The following is an 18075-nucleotide window of genomic DNA, read 5'->3' on the forward strand; positions in this document are numbered from 1 at the left end:
TGGAAATGGAAGCGGATCGGAATTGACAAATTCTGGATGTAAATGCAGTATTATGTGTGCTATCGACATGATTTTGTTTCATGAGGGCGCTCTCGAATTGACTTTTGTCGCGATCATTCCCTTTGAGGTACGCAGTAAAATACAGAGAGACGTTGGAATCGCTTGTCCATCAGTGAGGAGGTTTATACAGCCGCAAGCTTAAGTTTCCATCTCCCTACATAAACCTAAGAGTGATGGTTGAATTCGACAGAACCGTCAAAGCTTCATGCTTGGATTTGTGGTGATTTCTATGAAATCAAAGTCATGTGATTGGTACTTTACATTAATAATTTTATGCCTACATCCGCAGCTGTTGATACAGTAGTCTGATAAAAGTCTCTCATGAGACGTTCTACTCTACCAAATTAAGATAAAGATGAAAATGAAGGGGGACGATATCAATCTATCGCTCACGTGGGGATTAGAGCCATTTTCATTTTTGGATACTTCCAGCTTTTTAATCATCACCTTACACACACCAGTGTATTGTGAAAAGCATGAACGCTACTATTAATAGTGCACGCAGTTTCTCCCGAGACGCACCGCACCGAAGGGTCGAACGACTGGGTATTTTGTGATGCCACCGCGCGCGGCAAAGTGAAGTGCTTTTGCAGACAATCCGTGCAACCACAAACTCCTCAGAGCGTCGTCCCCTGCCTCGCAGAACGCACGCTCCAGCCACCCAATCATTGCCGAGTCTCTCGTGTTGAAATACAACATGCCTGGGAAAATAATATAAACCTCTGCCGCTGGAGTATAAGTTCTCGATGCCTGCTGTGCTGTGGATGGAATAAGATCGATAAAAGAGGAGAGGAAAGTAACGGAGGGAAATTACAGTAAAGGCGAGAAGGAAAAGTGACTGGAGTGGGAAAGACGCTCTACGTGCGGGGAAGGTAGGATGAGTTGTTCTTTTATACCCCATTTTAATTTCGTGCTTGCAGCCCCGTAACTAATGCAACACTTCGCTAATGACGCTTAATCTTCTTGTCAGACCCTGAGCCAGCAAGTGGTAGTGTCGAAAAGTGCATGCAATTCAGGTGTCGTCTGCTCTTAGAGAGCTGGACGAGAAAAGGGAAAGCTTTTGGACGATTTTAAGTGCAGTGCACGTATATCAAAGTACCTCTTGTCTGGAAATTCAGCAGTAGAGGGTATACGATAAAAAGGGAGAGAGGTAGAAAAGTGGAAAAGGAGAGAGAGCAAGACGGAAAGAAGGGAAGATAGCTCGAGAGTGGTGTGGGCTTATTATTAGATTTGTGGCGTCCGGTGGGCTTCTTAGGAGACCTCAACGTCCGATCTCGACAAGAGTGTCTGATCCGGCGCTTGGAATTGACAGGAGTCGTTGGAAGGATTAGCTTTGGGTGACGAGTGTGACCCTCCAGAGTGCACTGAAGTGTTGATGCTGGATCCTCCAAGTATATCCTACGACCGACTTTCCTTCTAACCTGCCTGACGAGAGGGGATAGGGGCAGTGGCGGTAACCTGAAGTCTCCTCCACAATCCCAAGCATGCCTGACTGCTTCAGTGAAAGGTTAGCCTTTTATCGGCATGCTTCTTGATTTTCAATTGAAAGGCATACGTCGTTTTTCTTCCCTTACGTAAATTGAGGCAACTTTCGCCCGTCGCAAGAGTTGCTTTGAATAATGATACACAACGCGACTGGAAAGGACGATAGTTTATTCAACGTAACATGAAACAAATTCGGCATGGGCTGTTAGGGGAGGTGGAGATAGCTAAAACACCGTTTTCCGAAAACTGGTATCACTCATAGTATTGTATGTCATGCTATTTTATTGATGTTAATCTAACTTAGGATAGTATTTAGGTAGCAAGCTAACTATGCGCTGAACATATCATACATCATGAAATGGGTACAGCGAAAATGTATGCTTTATTACTACATTGTGGATTTCTCACGACATAAAATAATTCAATGGTGAAAAATGTGTATCCAGATGAAATGCAACACCCATTTAAAAGCACTGTCAAAGCAGTGAGATTTCAGGAAAATTTTCATGACACTTATTTCTTTCATTGCCTTACTGAAGATAATGATTACGAGGTATAAGATTCAGCCGCAAGGGCTTGTATATTGTGGGGGTTTTTAGCAGCATAAGCTCTTTGCCTCATTTCACTGCAACGGTAAACTGTTAAATATGCCCGGATAGCTTGTGTTAAAAGTACTATCGGGAGTGAGAGGAGGGGCATATTTTAGTGTCGTGTGTGTACTCAGAAGTATGCAGACGACACTATGCAGCGGTTACATCATTAGGTATGCAAGCATTTTAATCCTCTCTGTGTTTTTATAGAGAGCCACATTCCAGGCATAGGATAGGTCCGTCTCTTTTACAACCGGAACTGCTACCCGTAAGTTGCTCTCATTCACAACTGCATAGAACCGACTATAAAAGCTCCTAGCACACGCTGAATGAAGTTTGATATGCGTGGTACACCTCAGTCAAACTAACGAACATTTTCGGCGATTATATATTCCCCCTGTCCCAAAGAGAAAAGCGCCGTCCCCGACGGTGGGGAATTAGCGCAGTGATCTGCATCGTGATCAAAGATATAGGATTTGAAGACCTGAAATGCCCTTTCTCCTTGCTTACCGAAACGCTTTTACTTTTCTTTTTTCTTTCTTTTACTGAGAAACTTTCGAAGGACACACCGCGACGTGGGGAACGGAATCTTTTCGTCGGCATTTGAGCGTGAAGAGGTTCCAGTAAACCAAGTGATGGCTGCCTTGAGCTCAAAGTTGTTCTAGAGAATTGAAGCAAATACTAATACTAAAGGGGGAGGACAAATCATTATAATATTTTGATTCATGCCAAACAGCAGTGATTTCAGATTTGGAAGACAGCGGATATCTATTATGTTTGAGTCACGTATAAATCATCGCACGTGAGAATGGGGACTGTCTTTCCTCGCATTCTCGCTATGCGGAAGATGTAGTCAAAGACCGTTATTCACTGAGATTTATGACCACTTTGTTCGACTGCATGAATATAAGGAACAAAACCACCACCACTAGAGCATTCGAAATTCAAATTCTTGAAATAAGTGTACATTCAAGTTTACAAGGAATAGTAATTTATCTGAGCTCCTAATGATCCCAACCTTCTATAAAATATTAAGTGATTTCCTTTTTCTATCTAAATTCAGTGGAGAAACCATGCCATTTTGTCAGTGGACATTAAACCTCGCGGTATTTGACTTTTAATCTTACTTTTACTTTCATGTGAAAATAATGTCGAAAACCCGAACTTTACAGCTCTTTCGAGGTCCTCAAGTTTCGATCCACCCATCCATTCCCCCTTAGGTATACCTGGTGTCGTCTTCCCTTCATTATATCGCTTTCCATCTTTCCAGGCACCCGCCGCTTACTTCCCCCTGCCTTAAGGCTTGGAGATCCTGTCAGAAAGCTGCGATTATTGGCACTGGAAAGCGCTCCCAATCAAACCAAATTTTGCTTCCATGGGATGGGCTATCGTGTTACTGGTGACATTAGTCAAAGATGAAAAACTATAAGCGGGTATTTGTCATTGGGGAAATTAGGGTACTTTTTAAAGATTTCCGGATTGATTTCTCTTTAAATGGTTTAAGGCGTCTGATAAATAAGCAGTCGCATGATGACAAATACGAGAGATTGTGTTACGTCTTCAGTTTCAAAGCGACAGTGATGTTAACGGTGATAGTCTATAAACGAGTTTTCATTTTACAGTCAGGTTGTTAGGTAATATTCTTCTCAACTCCCACTTCCTTCCAAATGAATCACGAACAAAATTTACCTAAATGAGAGAGAAAGAGAGAGTGAGAGAGAAAGAGAGAGAGAGAGAGAGAGATACAAACAGAATTAGACTGTTGTAGAAGGTGATAGATGGAGTTGTTTTGAATGAGATTGATGAAATCAAGGCGAAAATCAGCAAGAGGAATAATCAAAGGAAAGAAGACCTTTATGTCAAGTTGGGTGTTAGTTGGTAATCCAGCAGGGACACTGAATACCTCATCATTGTTGTCATGACAACCTTGCCGCCTTCATCTGTAATGCAAAGAGATGAAAGTGTGGTCGTATAAAAGTATATTGAAAATGATTTTTCTTGAAGTCCCATATCTCTTGTGAAAGTAGTGTTATAGTAACTATCATGAAAGTATTGCAATGAATTAAAGGAAAAGACAATCATTTGTCATGGAGAACAAAATCAATGTCTTTAAAAAATGCAACTATTATTGACATTTCGACACATGAATGAGGAGTTAGTGGAACGACGTCATTATCACGTCACTAAAAGTATCATTTCCATGTGCCCTTTGAAAGGCACATTATTGGACTTGCCAATGTCTAATAAAAAGAATGGTCATATCTTGATGTTTGCCGGTTTTCGCTTAAATGCTCACAATCTGCTGTTTTCGTTTCAGTACGTCAAGAAAATCAAATTTTTCCCTTTTCTTCGTGTTGTATTTTAGAGAAGTGCGAAACATCATCTATGACGTCGATGTCGTCCAAGGTGTGTTCTCAGTGGCTGATTCGGGAGATAAATTTTAAATTTGGAAGAAATTACATCAAAACCGGATATGAGATTAGAGAGTCGTGGTATTGGCGGTTTCACACGCTTTCATCGACTGGTGATACCACAACGGGTAGTGAGATAGGGTAATGATATCATCAAGTCACATGGTACAACATGGCGTGATGAAAGAAATACAAATAAAAATTGTAAGGTTTCCATTTTTGGGGGGTCGGGGACACATTTGCCCTCAAGAAAGCGTGCTTGCTGAAGGCTAATTGATGCCCAGGGCCCTGTGTCATAAAGCTGTTAGTAAAGTTACGCACGATTTTACGAACGACTGGAGTATGAAGTGCAATATGTGTGTCCATATTTTTCCTTTTATACGTTACGTGTGTTAACATGTAAAGATAATAATTATCATCATTCTGCAAGTTCAATTTTCGCTATAGAAATTAATAATAATTAGGAAACGCTTTGGCTTGCCAAATTTAAGTTGTTTGTAAAGTCGTGCGTAACTTAATGAACAGCTTTATGAAACAGGGCCCAGCCCGTATTTCCATCAGACTCGCAGAACATGGTGCTCTCCGGTGATGTGTTATCGTAATGCCAAGCCGGAATAATATACTAGTAACCTGACCTCTTTCGCTTTGTTATACAGCCTTCTGCATTTCAGTCCCACCAATACGTCGTGCCAAAATTCAGTAAGATCACCATTATTTTATTCCTCTATCCTAAAATGCCTAAGTATGTCTAAACGAACATATATTATTATCTTACCATGCTGTTATCAGTCTATTGCATGCGTCATTTCACGTTTTAACGTTTGAATATACCTTAAAGGGGATGGCTAGTAACTGATCAGTGGGAATCAGTGGGAATGCTGAGGGATGATTGTTCCAATCCTTATGGGATTCATTTAAGAATACATTATATATCTATTCTTGTGTATTTGCTTCAGAATGGTCTCATATTCAAGTAATGTGCAGTTTAATGTTTCCAGGTAAGCGTCCCTGGTCAGTGACGGGGCATTAATCTGCGCATTACTTGAATACATGTATGAGACCGTTCTAAAGCAAATAATTTTCACACAATAGTAGGTATATAATGTACTTTGTACTCTTAAATGAATCCCAAAAGGATTGGAACAATCATCCCTCAGCATTCCCACTGATTCCCACTGATCGGTTACTAGCTATCCCCTTTAATGTCTTGGTGTTTTCGAAAAATAAATGAAAATGACGGTATTTCCCTTGTTATAATCATGTTCAACGCAGAAAACTCTCAATAAATTTGAATTTGAAGCGCGTCCACAATGATTTGAAAACAAAATGAAATGAAATATATAACAGCTTGGGGAGATAGCACGGAGGAAATGGAGACAGGAAGATATGACGCAGTATATGCTCTCCCATGACACTTACTGTTGCTAATATGACGTGACGCCTAGCGATTGTGACGTATTGATTATGCATGTAACTCTTTCTGGCGACACCTATCGACACCAACTCTGAAAGTCATCCTTTGCAGAAACGGCTGATGGTGTGAATTTTACCGTATCACTGAAATTCAGGAGAGATTTATCTACGTATTAAAGAGAAATAGAAAAAAGGGGTGGTGGAGTGGATGGCGGTATCAATTTGTGGAATGACTGCAGTGTTTCAAAGGAGATATATTCTGGTTACACAGTTACGGGTAGAAGTATGAATAGACAGTGAGATAAAGAGAGGCAAAGAGGGAGAAATAGAAAAAGGATATAGATAGATAGATAGATACTAGTAGATAGATAGATAGATAGATAGATAGATAGATAGATAGATAGATAGATAGATAGATAGACAGATAGATAGATAGAGACTGAGAGAGAATAGATATGTAGAAGTATAGGCATATAGACAGAGATTCAAACCAAAACGTGGACACTATACCACAGCATGATAATCAGTTTGTCTGCGTGCCTATCTCTCTCCCTCTCTTTCTATCTCTACCCCTTTTCTCTCTCCCCCTCTCTCACTCTCCCTCCTGTGTCTCGTTCTTCTTCCCGTCCTCATTATTTCCCCTCTCACGTTTTCTCACCTGCCTTGCCTAAATTGCGTCTGAATGTGGCCGTACATTCTTAACCAAACATAATCGTGATGCGAGGGAAATTTACGACACCAGACGGAGAAATACGGGTGCAATCTTTCGAATGGCGTATTTACATGAAGAAAGTGACAAAAATAACTCGCTATTTATTTTTACTGCTGTTTACATTTCTTGCTCTCACACGGTCGTTCAATATGCGTAAATAAAATGTTTTCTCGCAGATTTATGACACACATCAATCAATAGCTTCATGCACAGCCCTTTCACCTTGACAACCTCCATAAAAAAAAAAATGTCATCATCATCATCATCCTCAGGAACAGCAGCATCTCTGATATCCTCTAACCTAACCATGCTCTAACCTCCACAAGATTGCTCCAACGCATGGATGTGCAATGATTTAGCCTGGTTTCCAGCCTGCAACATGTTTTATAAACCCCATGAGCTCCGCTAGAATCACTAGAATGTGTTAAAGGAGGCTTCCTGAAGATCTTGCAAATGGTACGAGGATATTAATATTAATGTTAGCTGAACGGGCACAGGTGGGAGAAAGTGGATCACAGACTAGAGGCGAGAATTTTGTTAATATTATGAGACATTTTCACGACAATGGCCTAGTGAAGCCAATTTGACCGAAGCCTCGTAAGATGTATGGGTTACATCATTGAACAACAATATAGCATCAACAACGGGAGCAGACACATTAATGCTAGTTACTTGTCATCATGAATATTCAGAAGATTTTCCATATGGAATCACAGTAATATAATTCACAAGAAAACAAGTTACTTCTTCCTGACCTGTATGTCATAGTCACTGTCATTGATATTAATATAATTCTCATCATTGTAATCATTATTTTCTCAGTATTACTATCATTCTTATTATCATTTCTACTATTATTATCATTACCATTATTATTTTTCTATTATCATTATCATTATTTCTGTCATGATAATTATCATCACCATCATGATCATCTTTATCATCATCATCATTATCATCATTATCAATATTACTGCCATCCCCCTGATCATCATCGTCTTTATTTTTTTTGCTCCTTATAGATTCCAGCTTGTAGTACTTTATATGAACACGCATGACCAGTATTGGTCTTCGTTCTTCTCTGCTGTCTATACGGCCAGCATGCGCTGGGAGCACATTATTTCGTTACCTCTGCCTGACCCAAAGAGTTCGCGAGCTGCCTTGCGATGATCTACAGTGTTATAAAGCGATAGTGAAAGGTTTGTTCATTAATTGATACCCATCAGGAGAACATGCGAAGAGTAAGGACGGACGCTATAGCTCCAATATTCTCAGCCTCCATCCCAGTCCCGTGTATATAGCTCATGCATTCTGATTCTTGAGCCTTGTCTCGCATCACCAAATATCGAATATCGTCTGTGAATTTTTGCACCGACGATTGAGCGGAAAGGTAGGAATCATAGCTCAAGGCATGAAAACGTGAAGGGAACCGGAGCCGCGGTGGCGCGAAAACGAGGAATGATCAATTTCGCTTCTAGGACGTTATGACGTTTTTCTCGTCTGCGGTGACGGAATCTTTGCGAAGCTTGGGACAACGTACGTACTGCAATATTGGAATATATGATTTGCCTTGTATCCTTTCTCTCTCTCTCTACCCCCTCCATCTCTCCCTCTGCCCCCCTGTCTCTCTCCCACTTACGCACTCTCTGTGTGTAAGTTTCTTCCCTCCAGTAGCCATGGAAACGACAATATCCCACGTAAGATCCCCCTCTCTGTTGAGATGAGGAGAAAACGCAGAGGTGCGACGAAAGAACAAACCAAGTCTATATTATTGACGGTTATTACACAACACGCGAGAAGTCAAAACATCACGACCTTAAATGTATTTCCACATATCTTTTAACTCAACAATTGGGCGCTTAGTTGGCGATAACTCTGAACTCTGCTTGCCGGTTTACACCGTTCTGTATTGAGTCCCCTTCTCCTTATTACCTGTCGCATTTGATTATCTACCTTTAGTTCTTCCCCTCTAATCTGGACAAGATTCTCCTTTCGGCTGGAATCATCCGCTCATTAGCAAGGGGTGATCTTCCCCACCACAACGGGTATATAGATATAGAGAAATGCTTAACGTGCCGGGATGATGACGGCGACCTTTACGAGGCGGCATGCAATATACCGTCATCACATGCACAGGCAGGCCACTGCAGAGCGAGCAAGACAAGTCTTCCCAGAATGCATTAGTTCCCCTTGAATGAAAGAGTAGCCCTCGCTTGCCGCGTGCGAGCAATAAGGACCGATTTAGACTCGGCTAGCATGGCAGAAATGTCAAACAAACACGACTCCATCATGCACTTATTTGTCCCTATCCGTGCTCTTGATGAACCGTAACTCTCCAGTTTTTTTTTCCACCATAGAAGAAGAACCGAAGTCCAAATTTTGAAATGCTTTGTAGCATATCTTTCTTTTTTTTAACAGAAGGTGTAGGATGTTACAGGGAGTAATGTCAACTGACCGAAAACAGGCTAAAGACGCGTCTTCGTCAAAATAGGCGTAATTGAATAAGAAAAATATGCATAAATGATTACATTACTGACGGCCACTGGCGTTATGGTCACTTGGCGCGTCGACTGATAAGACGGAAGTCAGGCGGACTGTGGACGAATAGATTAAATTGTGGCTGGATAATTTTGGGTAGTGTGGGTATACTCTTGCGCTATGGCGTCGAAGAGATAATTGTTCGATTTTAAATGGAAGACGTAAATGCAGACCAATGGCAAGTTTCACAACGTGAAAAGATGCTATACCTTTTCAGATACGATCTAAGCAAACGGTTTTTATGCGATAAAATACATCACGTTGTAATTAAAAACTCATCTCTCATAAGGGCTACCAATCATTACAATTTATCTTCCATTTCATTTTCAATAGTGTAAGATTAGAATTTACAATGTGCCGTATCACACTGCGAAAAAATAGAGTTTACAACTGTACTTTTGGTGCTAGTAGAACTTATTGTATAATGTATGATATAGGAGCGATAGGGCCTCAGTATATCTAGGACAGATAAACGTTACCTCGTTAAGAAATTTCGTCAGACGCCCTACAATGCCCTAATTGCATTAGTTTATACGTGGAACAGCTGCATGGTGGAAGTAGCTGTAACTTAACGTTTTTCTGATTTCTGGAACGTTATGATTTCAGAAATCAGGTCTCAATATATAAGTTGAAGCTACCAAGAACGTCAAATGAATTCGAGTATTGAGAGTCATAGTGTTGGCTATCATTATATTTCACATTCCCGCATGTAGTCAAGACGTGAAATCTGCGGTAGGGAGCCAGAAGGGAAGTTAGGGCAACTTTCACGATGACTTTCTGTTTATCTGTATGATGGTCGTTGTCGTTTTCGTTGATGGTGGTGATGATGATGATGCTGATGATGATGGGTGGGCATGGTTAGACACCACAATGCCCATGGATGGACCAAATTGATGCTGGTATCGTTTTTCTTTTCTTTTAATTTGCTTTGTTTAGTTTTTCGCCGCGATGGGTGTTCGTTACCCATGCGGAATACCGACGCGATTCGTCGCGTCGAAGAATGACATGGCGTCAACCACCTGGTAGACCACAGTTTAACGGAGGAAGAGAGAGAGAGAGAGAGAGAGAGAGAGAGAGAGAGAGAGTGTGTGTGTGTGTGTGTGTGTGTGTGTGTGTGTGTGCGTGTGTGTATGTGTGTCTGAGAGAGAAAAGGCCTAATATATCATGTCACACTGCCATGGATGTTGGGATACCACAGCAACGACCAAAAAGGGGAGACCGGGTATCGAATTCGTTCAAACGATAGCTCTATACTCCGACACATCAAATTTATTATCTCTGCTACTTTTGTTCTTGTTGTTGATTTTATGTTGTTGTCGATAATCCATCACTCGGCATTTAAACCAAGGAGAATGGCGTACGACTTACAGAGTGAGACAGGAAATATACGAAGGGAGATAGATAGATAGATAGATAGAGAGAGAGAGAGAGAGAGAGAGAGATGAGAGAATGTGTTTGTGCACACAACCTATTTGTGTTATTGTATGTGTGTGAAAAAGGGTGAAAAGAAAGAAGGGAAAACAGGAAAATGAGAAAGTGAACTGGCATTGAGAAAATTTCGATAGAATTTAAGGTCCCACTTTATAAAAGATGTGAGCATTGCAGGTCTTAACTGCAATGCAATTAACTCCTTGTAGCAACAGCCAATCAGGAAGCAGGATATATGTCGTTACCATAACACTTACCATTGCCGGAAGAGTTGAAAAAAAAACCCCGAATGAATTGGGACCCTGAACAAACTTATAGAGGGCAATTTCCGTTTATTTTCAGGTGTGATATACCTTTGGAAAATCCTCGAGGTTATCGCAAAAGTATATGCAAACTTTTTTGGGTATATCTGATGTAAACGTAACTAATGAATTGTGTAGTAGAGATTCTTCAAATGTATTTGTATGTTTATTCAACCGGATACATTCTACCTTCTGCGGTTTACGATACGGGGGGGGGTATATTGCAATCGATGAAAATGTATATGCAATGATATCGATGCCACTGTTTAATGGTAATGAAATACATAACCACTGGTGTCTATATTTTGTCAATCAGACTTGCATAGATAGGAAGGGAAATAGCGCAACATCCGTTAATTTACAGTATGTTTCTATCTTCAGTAGACGGACTACAGTACTGGAGTGAAGATACTGAACTAATACCACCCACGAGGCTAGTCTAAATACCCAACGCCTTTCTTGGACCTTCACTGCAAAAAGTCCGGTGTTAAATAGTGAACACCGAGCTGGTGTTAAATTTTCGGTGCTCATTTATACGGTGTTAAATTAACACCTCCGGTGTCATTTCCAAATATAAAACTGTTTTTTGAAGAGTTTCTTAGTAACTGCACTTCTTGTTGATTTTCAATTTAAACAAGACGATCAAGAATTTTACATTAAAATACTAGATTTTTGAAAAAATGTGAAAATAAATTTACACCACAGTAACACCAGCTGGTGTGGTCTCTTATTGAAGCCGGACGGGTGTTAAACCATTGATATTAACACCAACAAATATCAAATCAACACCATGTGGTGTCATTTTTTAATTAACACCAGTACAGTGTCAAAATAACACCAGGTACAGTGTCAAATTAACACCACAAAGTGTCAGGTGAACACTTTTTAACACCATCACAGTGCATTTTCAACACCTGTGGGTGTGGTCCTTTATTGAAGTTTGATCGGTGTTAGATTTAACACCCGTGGTGTTAAATCTAACACCGCTGTTTTTACAGTGTTGGTGTTTCTGTCATCACTGCTTACTGACAACTTGCAGTTCTGCCCTCCTATACCCGTCATCATGTCTTCATATCACACTTGCTCGTTTGTAAATGTGTTGTTTTTTTTAATCGCTTTATATTCATCGAGTATTTTTGTTAGTCTTACAGTAAACTTGCATGATGTTTCTCCCGAGCAAATGTTGCAAAGAACGTTTTTCCATGTATGTTCGGGAGTCATCGATTCTGAATGTTGTGTTTGTAATCTGCATGGTTTGATCTCTGAAACGCGACTGAGGGGACGGATCTTACCTTGACCTTGACTTCACTTCCGCCATAGTGCTTGCATGCACCCAAATTAGATCATAAAGAGTTACGTGTTTAAATAGCACTCCATGGACATTTTGACAACTCTGTTGTTGTTGTTGTATGGAATGAAATTCATGGTGAGGAAATTGTTCCAGTGTCTGAACGTACAATGAATTCAATCACGATCTGAAACTTGTTTCAGAAACGAGATTACAGACAATTTTTTTTTTGCCCATCTGAAAGGCTTCTCTCTTGTGTACGCGCCATATCTTCTAACGGAGATGCATAACTACACCTTTTTGACATCATGCTGACTGCGTAACTCAATACTTCCCATCCTGCTAATTTCCGTCTGTCCCTTTCACCATAATCGAACTAAGTCTCCCCTACCTTCCTCCTTCCACCTGTGTCAGATAATATGTCTGCATAAAGGAGTATGATATAAACAATTTCCCATGCTATCCCACTTCTTCTCCGACATGCTTTGCACTTTTCTGTAATTATGTCCCCAACTATTTGTCATCAAGTTGCATTTGGGATTTGTAGTAAATCGCATTTACAAACATTCGGTTATAGGATATTGTTGAAAACTACTGTCACGACTTCAAATCTACAACCTCCTGTTAGTATAACTTCATAACTACATCTCTTTCTACAACTATACTACTGCTTCTACGAGTACTTTCACTATAATTCATACAGTATTAAAGATAATGATATAGTTGCTGAAAGCAATTCGAGCGTCTGGTATGAAAAAAAATCATATTATATCAATACGAGTTTTAAAAAAACAAACTATGGGATACTCACCTGATCCAATTCTAACTGGGCCTCGGGGATTGTTATAGCGAGCTGTACACAATAAGAGCATTACGAAGCATGAACCTTGAACGGGAAAACCCCCACCTCTTATAATAATGAGGTATGAGTTTCGTTCAAGACACTTGTTCTGTATGCGGATTGACAAAAATAATACCCCACAAAACCTTTCAAAATCTTTATATAAGCTGTGATTATCAAGGTAGATTTTCACGCGTACCAGCTCGTGAATATTGTCTGGGACAGCTCTCCGTGATTCTTGCTGCCCGAATCATTAAATACTCTATTTTTGTGAACATTTCATAAGGTCAAATCATTCAAGACGCGCTATTGGAATCGATCGACATTTTGGTCTAACAATGAGTGGATGGAGCCCCCATTGTTTAGACGGGAGACAATTACGATGCTCTGACGTAACCAACAATCAGACCAATGACGTCAGCGATAATCATGTTCGCGTTGCTTGAAACGAACAGTATGAGATTCCATCGTCGAACATTTTGATGGATTCGTCACTCAACAGGTGGCGATAGATATTCAAGATCAAACTCTTCACAATGATGGTTGAGTTTAACTCAAATACGGTACGCTATAGAGCACAGTCTGGGAATGTTTCACGAAGAATTTAAGTCGAACTTAAAATGTAAGATTGACTAAAAATTATGGCATGTTACTGGTTTCCCTCTTCAATTTCATTATCCTAATCACCACCCACTTCTAGTTATCATTAATGTTTACAGAATAATTCCTTTGTTATTCATTTTATCTTGTAATATCAATCACTACTACATGAAAAAGTCTCCAAAATCTTTATTTTCACTAGAGAGGTGAGCAACATTGAAAAAGCACACAGCATACCATAATTTTTGGTCAATCTTAAATTGTAAGTTTGACTTAAATTCGTCGTGAAATACCCCCTGCGCTATCAATGAAAGCAATGTAGACGGCATTTGAGTGAGGCCGCTCCTCTTGCAGGTTACACAACATGACGCCTTTGCAAAGCAGGAGCATGCATTGCACATTCTATTTCAAGGAATTGCTGTAATAGCATCGGACATAATGATCTTTTAAAGATGATGATAATGATGATGATGATGATGATGATGATGATGATGATGATGATGATGATGATGATTATGATGATGATGATTTCGTACGATACGAGAGTTGGTATTCATTTCACCGATTATCAGTCTGTGAATTTACTATGATTGATTGTATGTTATAGTGATGCAATTCTGGGGCTTTCATTGGTACTGTTTGGTCGATCCAGATCCACCTCCCTGGTCGATCGTTCCCTGCGCAAAGCAGCGCAAAACTTGTTGAATAAAGTTGTTGCATACACAGTATAGTCGAACCAGGGTGTGGAATCGCTCTCGCATGACCCTAGCATTCGAACGTCTGAAATAGAATTCTTACCGGTGTTGGATACAGAGTGCATACATACTTATGTACATCCTGGACAGGTATAGTCAGGGACTGAAACGTGCGAGTGACCAATTCATATCGCGTAACACGAACAGGCGAGTCCCTAGCAATCGAATATACATCGTAATAGATGAGTGAAAGTGTATATTTTGAATTGAGCAAACTGACTCGGTGTGAAATTTGCCGATGACGCATGGAATATGATACACTGTAAACATTGTCTATATTTTGAATTTGTGTCTGATTCTAACGCAAGAAAAGAGAGAAAGAAAGACCGAGGCACGTGGGGGAATACTGAATGGAACCAAGTGAAAATTCAAACAAATCAGCGAGGGTAAATGACGGGATTGCGAGCGTTAAAAATGTTATAACCCCAGAGCAAACCGGACGGCAGGGAACGAGCAGAAAGAGCGGGGACATACTCTGGGGACCAAATTAAAGAGGAGTCACAGGGAAAGGAAAGAACGGAGAATGAGAAAGTGAGAGAGATGAGATAGAGAAGCTGGACCGTGCAAAATAAACAGCTTGGCGGAAGACCTGCAAAAGTGACTTTTTTTTTTCATTCTCTTTCAACGAGTCCTTTTTCGTCAAGATTTCATTACAGCAAGCACGATTTGTTTGTCAAACTATGTGTCACCAAGTTTCGTGTGCTCGGAACCCTTTGTCTCCGAGCGGACATTTTCCCCTGCCTCTCTCACTGCTTCTCACCCCCCCCCCCCCTCTCTCTCCCTTTGTATCTATCTGTCTAAATATCTATTTATCTATTTCTGTCTTATTCTTTTCTGGGGACAATGTGATGAGGCAAAAGAAATCTCCTGTACGGTGGAGAAAACGTTGTGTCGACAATCATGTCACATCGCAGAGGTTGAGGGAACATAATTATCCGGGGTATGACTTTATTATCATTAGTATCATTACTGCTCGAGGGCTCGCGGTTCTCTTGTTTTTCTAGTCTAGGGGGAAGGATCGTCAACATCAGGCGAGAGGGGGGGGGGGGAGCTTTGTTTTTTTCTGTTTCTTGTAGATTCCGGACACGTATCTACACGACAAATCGAACATGATGATGGTTACCATCTCGACAGCTCTACCTCGCCTGGCTGCTCGAGCCTCGCGTCTTTCGATTGAGGTGGAGCTCGCCCGTCTTTACCAAGGCAACAAATTTAGCATCAGTGACAAAAGTGATTGAAAAAAAAAACATTAAAAATACCGATTGCACTTACCTGAGTCGCGTATGCATCTTGGGAAGTTCATAGTTCTGTTTTCGGTTGAACAGACGATTTGATGAATGACAAACGAACGCAGATCAATGCAATTTATGTAATGATATGACTACGGCAGAAGTGAGATACGTTACGCATATCAAACATCCGAAGTAAGTTAACCAAGTTGTAATGATAAAGTATAATGATGATGATGATAACCGTACTTAAAATGGCATGCATCAACAAGTATGGGGTAGCACGTACATTATGGGATTTTAGTGTGCGTGGCCATGCATTGGTAAGGATATCATTATTCATCGAAATGTTCTGTTACCATGAATGCGAATTTCCAACAATTTTAGCCTTAATTTGGTTGTAGGTCCATGATTTGGTGTACTATAGTAATCAGAAAGACCTCAGTATCCATTGTCCGTTGACAGTAGACTTCTTTGTTATAACATTGCACTGATTTTGTGTTACTATGTGTATGTGAATATTTTGTGTTGTTGGAAAAGAAAAGAAACGAAATGAAATGAAATGAAATGAATTACAAGATTCCTCAACACAAGTTGGAAGCATCATATACTCGATGATACAGTATGTGTGAGTCCATTACCTAGACCTTAAATGCATACTCATTCTAAATACTAGTAATAACAAGGAGGTACTAGGCAAAGCTTGCCTAGTACCTCCTTGCCTAGTACCTCCTTGGTAATAAGGAATCGATCGCAACGTGTCACACAGCAAAACCCATATCGCCTATATAAAAATCAGAGTTTGACGTTCTGATCAACAGAGTTGAGACGGATCGCAGCATCAGGCGTATATAATCCGATTTCTGTTCATGCTTAGTTCATATGCCGTGCGGCGCATCGTATAATCTACCGAAGATTACACTTTGGTGAGGGATGTTAGTGCTTTGCTTGCATTCGTTCTTCCTTTTTTTACGGCACAATGAAGAGTTAACTGTTTTTTTTTCAACCTGCAGCTGAGAGTGTCGGCTGTTCTTAATTTCTTATGTCTGAACAAGCGTTGATAGAGTGCAACCCGTAAAGAGGAATTTACTTTATATATAGAGATTCAATGAATGCAAAATCATTAGTTGTACACATCAGTGAAGTTTGAGGAAAATCTATATAACAATCTCTAACGATGTGAATAAGATATTAAGAGAATATCACAAAATTTAGTTCTTTTGAAACGTATACACAGTTCTTCGACTTGTTGTTGATACGTGTTACGTGTTAAGGATTCACCCTGATAGTCAAGAGCTCTTTCATTATGCTTGTAAAATGAAAATATCTTGCATATTTCTCTATATCGTCACCCTATGTGACAATAATTGTTGTGCTCTTCGTATCCAGCAATAACGGCACATGGACTTAACCAAAACTTTAAACAGTGATAATCTTTTGAACGGATTGTCCGATATTTTCCTCGAACATTACTGACATGTACTTCTTATAATTTTACATTTTACATAAATTAACACATATTCTTGAGATTATCCCCCTCTGCTGACGACTTGATTTTAATTTAGGATAATCTTAGAACTGTTTGCAAGTTCGATTGACCCAGCAATATGAATGACGGTCTGGGGAATAAAAGACATTCCTGATATCAAACGATAAAAAGCCATCAAAAGGCGAGCAGCATTCTGGGCCCATTTTATCAAAACTTACAATCGATTATAAGTTATGGAAATCAATGATAACTCTCCCAAATCAATCATAAGTCCATAAATCAATGATAAATTCGCAATCAACTATATAGCTCTGTTTTATGAAGAGACCTGTAATTGATATCAATTATAATTTCCTCCCGAATCAACTAAAACTTTGCAAAATCAATTATAACTCTATCATTGATCCAAAATCAACTATAATTAGAGACTGTCTTGGTAATCTCGTTGATTGATCTGAATAATTTCGTATTTAAAGTGCATGATACAGTTATTCATCACAGCGTGGTATAACAAATGAAGAGGAAACGAAGTTGATTATCTCAATGATTTTAATTTGAAGTGTATGGTACATTCTTTCATCTATTCTTCAAACAGCATTTTTCATTTGTTCATTTCGTTTATGTCATTTTGAACAAAAAATTTTATTCCAATAAAATATTTGAATACACATGAATGGCACGAAATCAGTACAATGCAATCGAGGAAATTACTGCGAACTGAAATACAGTGAATAATGTGACTTTATGACAAATTCCGAATCAAAGTTGCTGGAAATGGAGGGGAATCGACTGCTAAAAGCAGGGATCATAGCTTTCAATCTCCTTATAAAAAGTAACAAATCGCCGAACTAGCAAAACTAGGCAAATTGGCTGAAAAAAAAAGGAGAGAAGAAATACACACACAAACAAATACGAGCCAGCTCTCTCATAAAAA

At 39.8% G+C, this 18075-nt stretch overlaps 1 long non-coding RNA gene across 1 annotated transcript in view; it reads left to right on the forward strand.

Moving 5' to 3' along the window:
• Positions 1–673: 673 nt before the first annotated feature.
• The window catches only part of LOC139729451 (uncharacterized), a 76100-nt gene continuing 58698 nt past the window's right edge, over positions 674–18075 (forward strand). The window contains exon 1 of the long non-coding RNA XR_011710869.1: positions 674–932. This is a non-coding gene — a long non-coding RNA (uncharacterized lncRNA). The remainder of the gene's footprint in view (positions 933–18075) is intronic.

The sequence above is a fragment of the Diadema antillarum genome, unplaced genomic scaffold (genome assembly GCF_040938485.1).
Source record: "Diadema antillarum isolate AM-2024a unplaced genomic scaffold, OU_Dant_1.0 seq00000243_RagTag, whole genome shotgun sequence".
NCBI lineage: Eukaryota > Metazoa > Echinodermata > Echinoidea > Diadematoida > Diadematidae > Diadema > Diadema antillarum.